We start from the raw sequence: 9,246 nt of genomic DNA, 5'->3' as shown, positions 1-9,246 counted from the left end.
CGCCCTACACTGGATTTGTAGTTCTTGCCATCTCTCGGAAGTACCTATGAGAGATATGGCTTCGTTATCTAGAAAGGTGTCCCTCTTCATTGCTACATACCGCTGACTTCATCCCGCCAAAAATTACAGGTAAGGAGCCTGCAAGGCAAACTGGCTCGACAAATGGGTGGTTGAATGAGTGCAGACTACTGCGATACACGCATTCGTTTATACTACAGTCGAGTAAAGGATCTTGTGATACGTTCGGTAAACAATAGCACGCCCAGCGTACGCCCATTTAAAACAACGTGGCGTTTACGGCGACATTAATAGAGGCCGCCATCTACGCTTCCGAAAAAGCGACGAAGCGGAAAAATAATCGTCTAGTGACGCCTCTCCCTGGCACCTAAAAATCCAATCCCACCACAGGCTCGACATCACAGTGAACCCGCCAAAAAACCCGCAAGAAGCAAAAGCATGCCTGCGGTAATTATTTTTACTCTTCGGTCCATAGCACACGATATCGAGATGACTGCTGTCGAATGCGGTGCTCGTATACGCTCATTTAGGACAAAGGCGAGTAACCGGGCTTGCAGTTGTTACCACAAATTGTGAGTTCTAATGTTTCTGCAATTAGGAAATAACACGCCGCGAGTTTTTTCTATAGCATTACACCCCAACGGTACTGAATAAAGCTTTCCGTTCCATTCCAATCTATTATAGATGCTAGCCCGTTCATCGCAATGCCAAAGCCTACGGTGCCACTATGATTGGCTCTTAAATATTGGTTATTTAGGAAAGATTTTTAAATGCGAAGCATTTCTTAGCGAACCTCTGGCACTTTGAGCGTTTCTATCTACGTATCTATCTATCTATCTATCTATCTATCTATCTAGCCGCCTACGTCTGGGTACTCTCATGATCGCCTCCTTAACTTGGTGTAGACCAAAATTTGCATGGGAGGGTAAGAGGATGTGACGAATATGACTGCCTCGTCATGACATGAATAACTTTAAAATCTTGTCGCGTACGTCGTCAAACCCTTTCCACTAGACACGTGTGGCACATACCCGTTTACCACGGGCCGCGGTGTACGGGTATGCGCCACAGGTGATTGACAGTTTATATCTACCCTATACCCAGGAACAGCGAGAACAGACATTGTTAACCTAAATGCTAGAGCGTTAAGGAAAAGCAACATCGGCAGCGATGACTCAACAAATGGAAAGAATGAAAATTAGGATCTCAGCAGGAATCGAACCCAAGCATTCTGCGTGGCAATCAGGTATTCTACCCCTAAGCCACGCCAGGTCTATAAATCGGTTTGGAAAAACAGCCTACGCAGGCGTAATAACGGTGCAACGTCAATTGTGGTTGTGGTGCTGGCTATCTAATTTTACAAGAAAGCAATAAACACTACATGATACTTCTACGATATCTACTCCTACAATACAGGCGTCATATCAGATTAACGTCTGTAGTTCCAGTGTTGGCTCCGCTTTTATAGCAGTCTAATAAACATTGCGTTGGTATTCCTATGATTCAGCACGCTATATTTAAAAATTGCTCAACCCCGGAGGAATACATTAACGAAAGTTACATATGATATCCACATCACCGCACCGTAAAGTGCACTTTGTCCACCAGAACGACGCAGTGTCCTCTTCATTTCTTACGAGGCTGGGCGATGGTCTCATGCTGACTGAGGATGATGCCAGATTGATTGACAGCCGCTTTGTAGACTAGGCTACGTAGGCCACATACGTCCAGGTAGTCTACAAATACGACAAACACCATCCACCGATGTTGGTCTACGTAGCACTATCCAGGCCTACCAGCCTCGACGGCCTATACCTCACCAACGCGAAGGGTGGCTTCAGGTTCCGACATGTCGCCGGCTCTGTCGACAGACAATTTGTCGACGAAATGACCGAGGCATCCATGAATTCCAACAGCTCTACTATACCACATACTTCACTACACATGGACCCCTCGTCACCACGATCAAGACCGGATCCTAGAACAAGTCGTGACCAGCTGCTGGTGCTCACTGATCACGGTGATGATGCCCTTGTTCAAGAACTGTCAAGAACCTCTTGCACACATGCACACGGGTTCGTGAAATGTGCGTGCGTTCTCGGGACACGTATAAGCACTACATATCAGTTTACCGCTTCTGGCGTTGGTAATACCCACGTTGCCATTGGCAGCGTTACACAACCGTAAACAACTAGTTATATAACACATATGCGGCACTTCAGCATATATAAGTGTGCGTATAAAATTTATACAAATCTTTAGCGTTATTTTGTAACGTGTCGCTCAGTAAAAAAAAGGTTACGCCACAGTCACCTACCTGCCGCATGCTTTGCATAACATCGACTCCCACGGTACGTGGGATCTGCCGAATTTTTTTCATGAGTGACGTTTTGAAAATGGAGCGCTCGGACCAAGCGCGTTACACCCGCAACCGCCTTCGAGAGCTCGCGTGGTGTCGCTGCTCCAACCGTTGGCATCGGAGAAGCGCGCTCATCAAAAACGTATTATTACAAGACGCCGAAGGCACCTCTCCGTCCTCCCTCCCTCTCTCCCTCTTCGGAGAAGATGCCCTGCTGAGAGCCAGCGTGCTTCGTACCAAGTCCTCGCGCAGAGTTGGGACGACCGAGAAATCGACACCTGCTGGTACACTGCCGAGCGAGACCATTCCGCCGGCGCGTCCGCCGTCGCTAGACGAACGTGCAAAAAATAAGACGCTCGTTCCCGGGCCTTCGCTGTGCTATGCACTGATGAGTAATGTCGAAGAGTGTCGCCCCCGGCATAAACCATAAAAGCGCGCGGATACTGGGGGAGGTAAGTGGTTCAGTTGATCTGTGATAAGTGCTGTGTTGTGATGTAGTGACGTCTGTCAGTCGAAATAGAATGAAGCGGTGTGAGATCGCCCATTGCCGTCAGTGAAAAAATTGTGTAAAGAATGTGAAAAGTTGAGCAGTGTGCTTGACTGGGCACACTGCTGATTGGGTGCATAGTACAAGAAGAATGAAACAGCGCTTAGGACGCGACGAGGAGAAAACACAAACACGGCGCAGATGTGAGAAGTATTTCAAACAGTTACGCCTGGAAGAGACATCTAATCACGGACTACCGAACGGGAAGCCCTGGTCAGCACAACATTCATAGTGATCCCACGTTCATGCGTGTTTCAAGAAGACGAATCTTCGAGAAGTGCCCAAGAAATGCCGGAGATTGGACTGGACAAGGTGATAAGCAAGACATGAATTGAAGTCTTCTTGAATACTTTGGAGTGCCTTAGCTTGTATTTAAGCGCAGTTCCATTAAGTGTTAAGCCCACATGAGTTGTATTGTTTATTATCCAACCAAGTGCATGTATGCGAGAATTTTCTACTGGTTTATTAGAGAATATACATTGTGTTGGCAACTAGTAGCTCTTGCTTAGTTTTTGTACCACAAACGGCTTTCTCTGGTGCACTAATAGGACCTACTCTAAATTGTCCATCGTTTCGGGGTGCGTTTCCTGTTGCGAATTAGTCAATTCTGGGAATGTGCCCGGCGATTTACTCCCATTAACTGGGCGTGATAGACCTTTTTTTATATTTGACATACTTTTTTTTTTTATTGACATGATGTAAGGAGATGTTGGCGCACAAATAAGGCGCCGGCTACTCCTTAGCTCATGGAGTACATAGGGTCCATAAAGATAAAGTACATATTGTCCACATTTCTAATCACAATTAACCCGTAGTACATACAATATACAACTTAGCGTAACAGTCAAGACATAACAGTCAAAACAACATATTCAACAATCACATACATGTGTACACACTGTGATGTTAAAAAAAGAAACAGCAACTGTTGCATAACATATCCAAGACAAAAATAGTCAACACACATAAGTATACACTCTGCCGTTAATACAAAACAAAGCTTAAATCTGCTAGTAATGGCCAACACACATAAATATACACTCTGTTGTTAATACAAAACAAAGCTTAATTGCGCTAGTAATGGCCAAGGATGCCACTCTCTTCAAGAAAAATTTTCAATGCTTTTAAAGCACACTTCTGTAAGCCTCTTGTTGGCCACGGGCCTAGAAGTTTCCTTAAACTTAGTGGTCTGCGGTCTAATGTTTTTAACGATGATTGAAGTCGGCGTCTTGGTACGTCGTGCTGTGGGCATTCTAGAAGGAGGTGATATATGTCTTCATCTACGAATCCACAATCACATTCAGGAGTTTCAGCGCGGCCAATTTTGTGTAAAAAATGCTTGGTGTAGGCAGTTCCTAGCCTTAATCGGTGAATAAGAGTTTCCACACTTCTGTCTAAAGACAACGGAATTTCAAATTCGATAAGTGGATCTACATGATATAAATCGGAGCTTTTAGAATTTTCGTCGAACCACGCATTTCTACACATATTGAAAGATTGTGTCTTTAAAATGCTTCGCAATTCATTTTTCGATATTGGGATAGAAACGATATCTTTTTTGCGGTGTGCTTGTCGTGCTGCTTCATCAGCTGCTGTATTGCCAGGAATGTTGCAATGTCCCGGTATCCACTGGAACATTATTTCATGATGCTTTTGTTCGGCCTTGGTGAGCTCTTTAAGTGTCTCGTAGATCAGACTATTATTAATTGTTTCTGCTTTTGTGCTACAGAGTGATGTTAGTGCCACCTGCGAATCACTGAAAATTACCCATTTCTGAGCATCTCTTACAGAATTGATAAATTTTATAGCACTTAGAATAGCGAATAGTTCAGCTGTTGTAGACGATGTAACGCGAGATAATTTAAATGAATCTTGTACCTTGAGGTGCGGTATAATAAATGCTGAAGTTGAAGATTTTGGTACACTGGAGCCATCTGTATAGACATGTATGTAGTCCGGATATCGCATATATATCTGGTAGAGCGCTAGTTGTTGGGCGGCTAGAATGAACATGTCATTTTTTCTGATTATGCCGTCCACTGACACTTCGACCTTTGGTAGCGTAAGTAGCCATGGAGGATAATCAACGTCAGAGTTAAAAAATGCATTTCTTGGCAATATACTGGCTCTTTCCTTAATTTCTTTATGAACATGGCTTCTATTCCTTTGTAATATATCCAGAGCCAATGGGTGGTTTTTATGTTGCGTCTGAAGACGAAAAAAATGCCGACATGTTTCTATACTTCTCATGACTGTGAAGGGAGATTGGCGAGTCTCTGCTATTACAAGGGAACTGGAAGTCGCTCGTGGAACTCCTAGACATATGCGTAATCCCCTAGCTAAAAGCCTTTGAAGCCTCTGTTCCGACGTGGGTGAAAGGCCGTGTAAGATTGCCGCAGAGTACGCAATTCTTTGTCTTAATAAAGCATTGTGAACATTGAGTAGGGACGACACTGATCCACCCCACGACGTACCAGCAATTCTGCGAAGTATATTTACTGTTGCATTAACATCGTTTTCGAGTTTTTTTTTATATGTGGTGTCCAGGATAGCTGCCGATCAAGTACTATTCCAAGGAATCGGTGCTGTGTCACAATCAATAAAGGTCGTCCTTCCAGACTAAGATTAAAATTCTTTAACTTCTTACGGGTGAAGGGCAACACAGCTGTCTTCGCATGCGACAGAGCCATCCCTCTCTCTATTAAAAAGTTGTTGATGGTATTAATGCCCTCTTGTAGTGCCGTCTGAATTAACTGAACATTAGTTCCAGATGTCCAAATGCACACATCATCTGCATACAGCGAGAATCGTAACTGAGATGGCAGTCGTCTTGCTAAATCAGCCATGACACAGTTGAATAGAAAAGGGCTAAGCACACTTCCCTGTGGCACTCCTTGCTTGACATCGTGTTCTGCACTCTTTCCTTCACCCGTCTGGACAAATATCTTGCGATCTGATAAAAATTCAGAAATCCATCGCAAGGACTTTCCGGACATTCCGAGTTCCAACATACTCAGTAGAACATGCACGTGACTGACGGTGTCGAATGCCCTCTTTATGTCCAAGAATACTGCGACAGTCACGTTACCGCAGGCGCGTTCGTGTTCCACGTACGTTACTACGTCTATTATAGCATCCATTGTGCATCTCTGCTTTCTAAAACCTGTTAAGTAGTTGGACAACACATCCGTTTCGTTGCACCACCACTCAAGTCTCGCGCCAATCATCTTTTCCATTACCTTGCATAAGCAACTTGTCAAGCTGACTGGACGAAAAGAATCAAGGCACAAGGGCGTCTTTCCAGGTTTTAGAATCGGAATAACTCGAGCCACTTTCCAAGGTTGCGGTACAACTTCTGTCCATAGATTATTATAAATGTCTAAAAGAGGTTTGGTGCCTGTCGGCCCGAGGTTTTTTAGCATATTGTAAGTAACGCCATCCGGCCCAGCAGCAGACTTTTGACGACATGAAGCAATTGCACATTGCAGTTCGCTTAATGTGAATGCGGCGTCTAGTTGAGGATGTTGTGCCCAATAGCAAGCATTAATTTTCTGCTTTGCTAACGCAACAGAATTATTAAATGTTGCATAATTTGATGTAGAGCCAGGTATACAGATAAGTTCACAAAATTCATCTGCAACCGCTATTTCCTGCGTGTCTAGAGCTAAAGCGAGGGCACGAAATGGGAAGCTCTGTGTTACAGGGCCGTTAAACGCTCGAATTACCAACCATATTCTCGGAACAGGGGTGTGTGGAGAAAGCGTTCCGCAGAAACCACGCCAGCGCCGTTTTCCTAAATTTTCCATCCGTTTGCGCATGACATTGTGGATTTTCTGAGCGCTTTTGTAAGCTTCTAAACTACCGCTCCGTTGGTACGCTCTTTCAGACCGGCGTCTAATGGCTCTGAAGTGTTCGTATTCTCCGTCAACTGCAGCGTAGTCTTTCGGAATTGGAACCTTCTTTGTGCACATGTTCACATTATCCTGTAAAAATTCCGTAAATTCTTCAACGCTTGTATGTTGACTAAGTTGACTGCTTAGGCGAAACCGAAAAGCTTTCCAGTTCGTCAATCTGCTGTAGCGCCGGATGTCATCACTCCGCATGTTAGGGTGATTTACAAGGACTGGAAAATGATCACTTCCGCGTGTTTCCAAATCCGTTGACCAACCCACACCATTCACTAGATCTTGTGAACATAAAGTTATATCTATACAGCTAGAGTAATTATACCCGCGAAGGAATGTTGGTGATCCGTCATTTAAAACTGTCAAATTGCACTTGTCTATGGCGCTCTCTACAACGTTACCACGTGCATCACAGCGATCACTGCCCCAGATAATATTATGTGCATTAAAGTCTCCACAAATAAAGATATTAGAACTAGAAATTTTGAAGATATCCACTAGCTCGTCCACTGAAATACGGCTTGAAGGTTGTAGATAAACATTAATCACTGTTATGCACAGCTTATCAAACAATACCTTACATGCGATGAATTCCGGAAAGTCAGAATCGCTTGACTGAACTTGATAAGATGGTAGGTCCTTTCTGACACACAAGTGCACTCTGCTAACTCCACCTCGACGAGACGACTTGTATATCACGTAGTTTGAGAGACGGAAATCATCATTCATTCCAGCCTCTTGAATACTTAATGAATACATTCCTGTTCACGTATTCCCACGGATTCTCGTTCCTAATGACATGTAATTCAAATCACTGTTAAGAGTGTTTTGTTTGTATTTTATTATTTATCCCTAGCTTAGAGCGACACTGTTTGTAGGTACTTCGCCTGTATAGGGTAGGCAACCGAAGATTTCCTCTGGTTTACCTCCCAGCCTTATGTTTACCTTTTTCTCTCTCTCTCTCACGCAACCAAGAATATTTGAGCTTCACTGAATAACATTCGTCAGTTGAAGTGTCGTGCTGTACCCCATTACAAGCTTGCTCCGTTAAGTTTTAGGTGCTCATAATTACGTCTCAGTAAACACCTAAGGCAAACATTCTGTTACCCTAGTCCATCTTATTGCCGGCGAAATACCGTGTCGTCTACGAATATTTTTTTGAAATATGTGTGTTAGTCAATGTCAAGTGTTCTACGCTTCCCCAGATTCTTTTCGCGTTAGGCTTTTCTGGCGAGGAAATGTGCATCGGTAAAAGAAATACAACGTCAGAAGGAATACCCTGCCACTCCTGTATTCCACGCACGGAAATTTGTAGTGTTCCAAGTCTGCAACGCTACAAATGTGGCGTTGCATATTTGCCAGCATGCATTAGAAATGAAAACTGCGTGTCTATATTCTTATTATTTTTCGGCGAACCTGGGGACCAGAAACATTTTCTCATTGATGTGCGTGTCGCATTCATCGGTAATATTTTTCTATGGCTTCTGCTTCTTGCGGTCTGCATATCTATCATACCCTGAGAATTAAGATGAGGTAGTATTATGTTACGGCAATATAGGCTAGTATGTATTGTTCCTACAACAGCGCAACAGCCGTCAGTATAGCGTTTTTGGTAGTCACATTTAGTACACAAATAGTGGGCTACAATATTATATCTAGATCGATAAGTACTGTCCTGATTATGAAGACGTGTGTGTGCCGTTTGTTTTGTAACAAACGGCACAGGAAATTATCAAGGAAATTATAAAGCCCATTTAAATACTGAGTGATAAGAAATGCTCGCAAAAATGAGAAATCTCATATGACTACAGTGTAACGCTCACAATAGACTAATGCATTAGAACAGGCTCCTCGTGACGTTCCCAGAAAATTAGAAAGATGGGAGGAAAAGATTGTAATCACGTAGGCATTTTACCATATTTACGGGGCTTTTTTTTTCAACATCTGGCAAAAAACAGCACGCAGTCAGAGCATCGTAAACACATCGCCTCCACACCCGTCATTGACATGGGTGAAAATAAGTATTTATTTAGACGTACAATAATTATTCAGTTATATAATTATTTTAATTAGATGATAAATGTTACCTAATAAAAATGGCATTGCCGCTTGTGTTACTATACAGCAAAAATAGGTTGTAGGTAATCTACGCCTAACGTAAATCTCTGCTCTGGATAGTTTGGATGGGAAGGGAACCCCAACCAGTATGTATGATTTCTACAGACGTTACTTATTATCGGCAGGAGTAACTGCATGAATAATATGAATGCACCTGATAGTTGTGTTTGTCTTTTCTTGCATGTATCATGTTTCCCGTTCACAATTTATCAATCTCTAAAGACAAGCGCATTGCAACCTGTCAGCCCGCCTGCAGTTTGTACCTACTATGACTCCTTGCGTGGTACAGATTGCGATTA

The sequence above is a fragment of the Rhipicephalus sanguineus genome, chromosome 7, assembly GCF_013339695.2.
Source record: "Rhipicephalus sanguineus isolate Rsan-2018 chromosome 7, BIME_Rsan_1.4, whole genome shotgun sequence".
Lineage (NCBI taxonomy): Eukaryota > Metazoa > Arthropoda > Arachnida > Ixodida > Ixodidae > Rhipicephalus > Rhipicephalus sanguineus.
The sequence above is the reverse complement of the archived record's forward strand: the minus strand, read 5'-3'. Positions refer to the sequence as shown.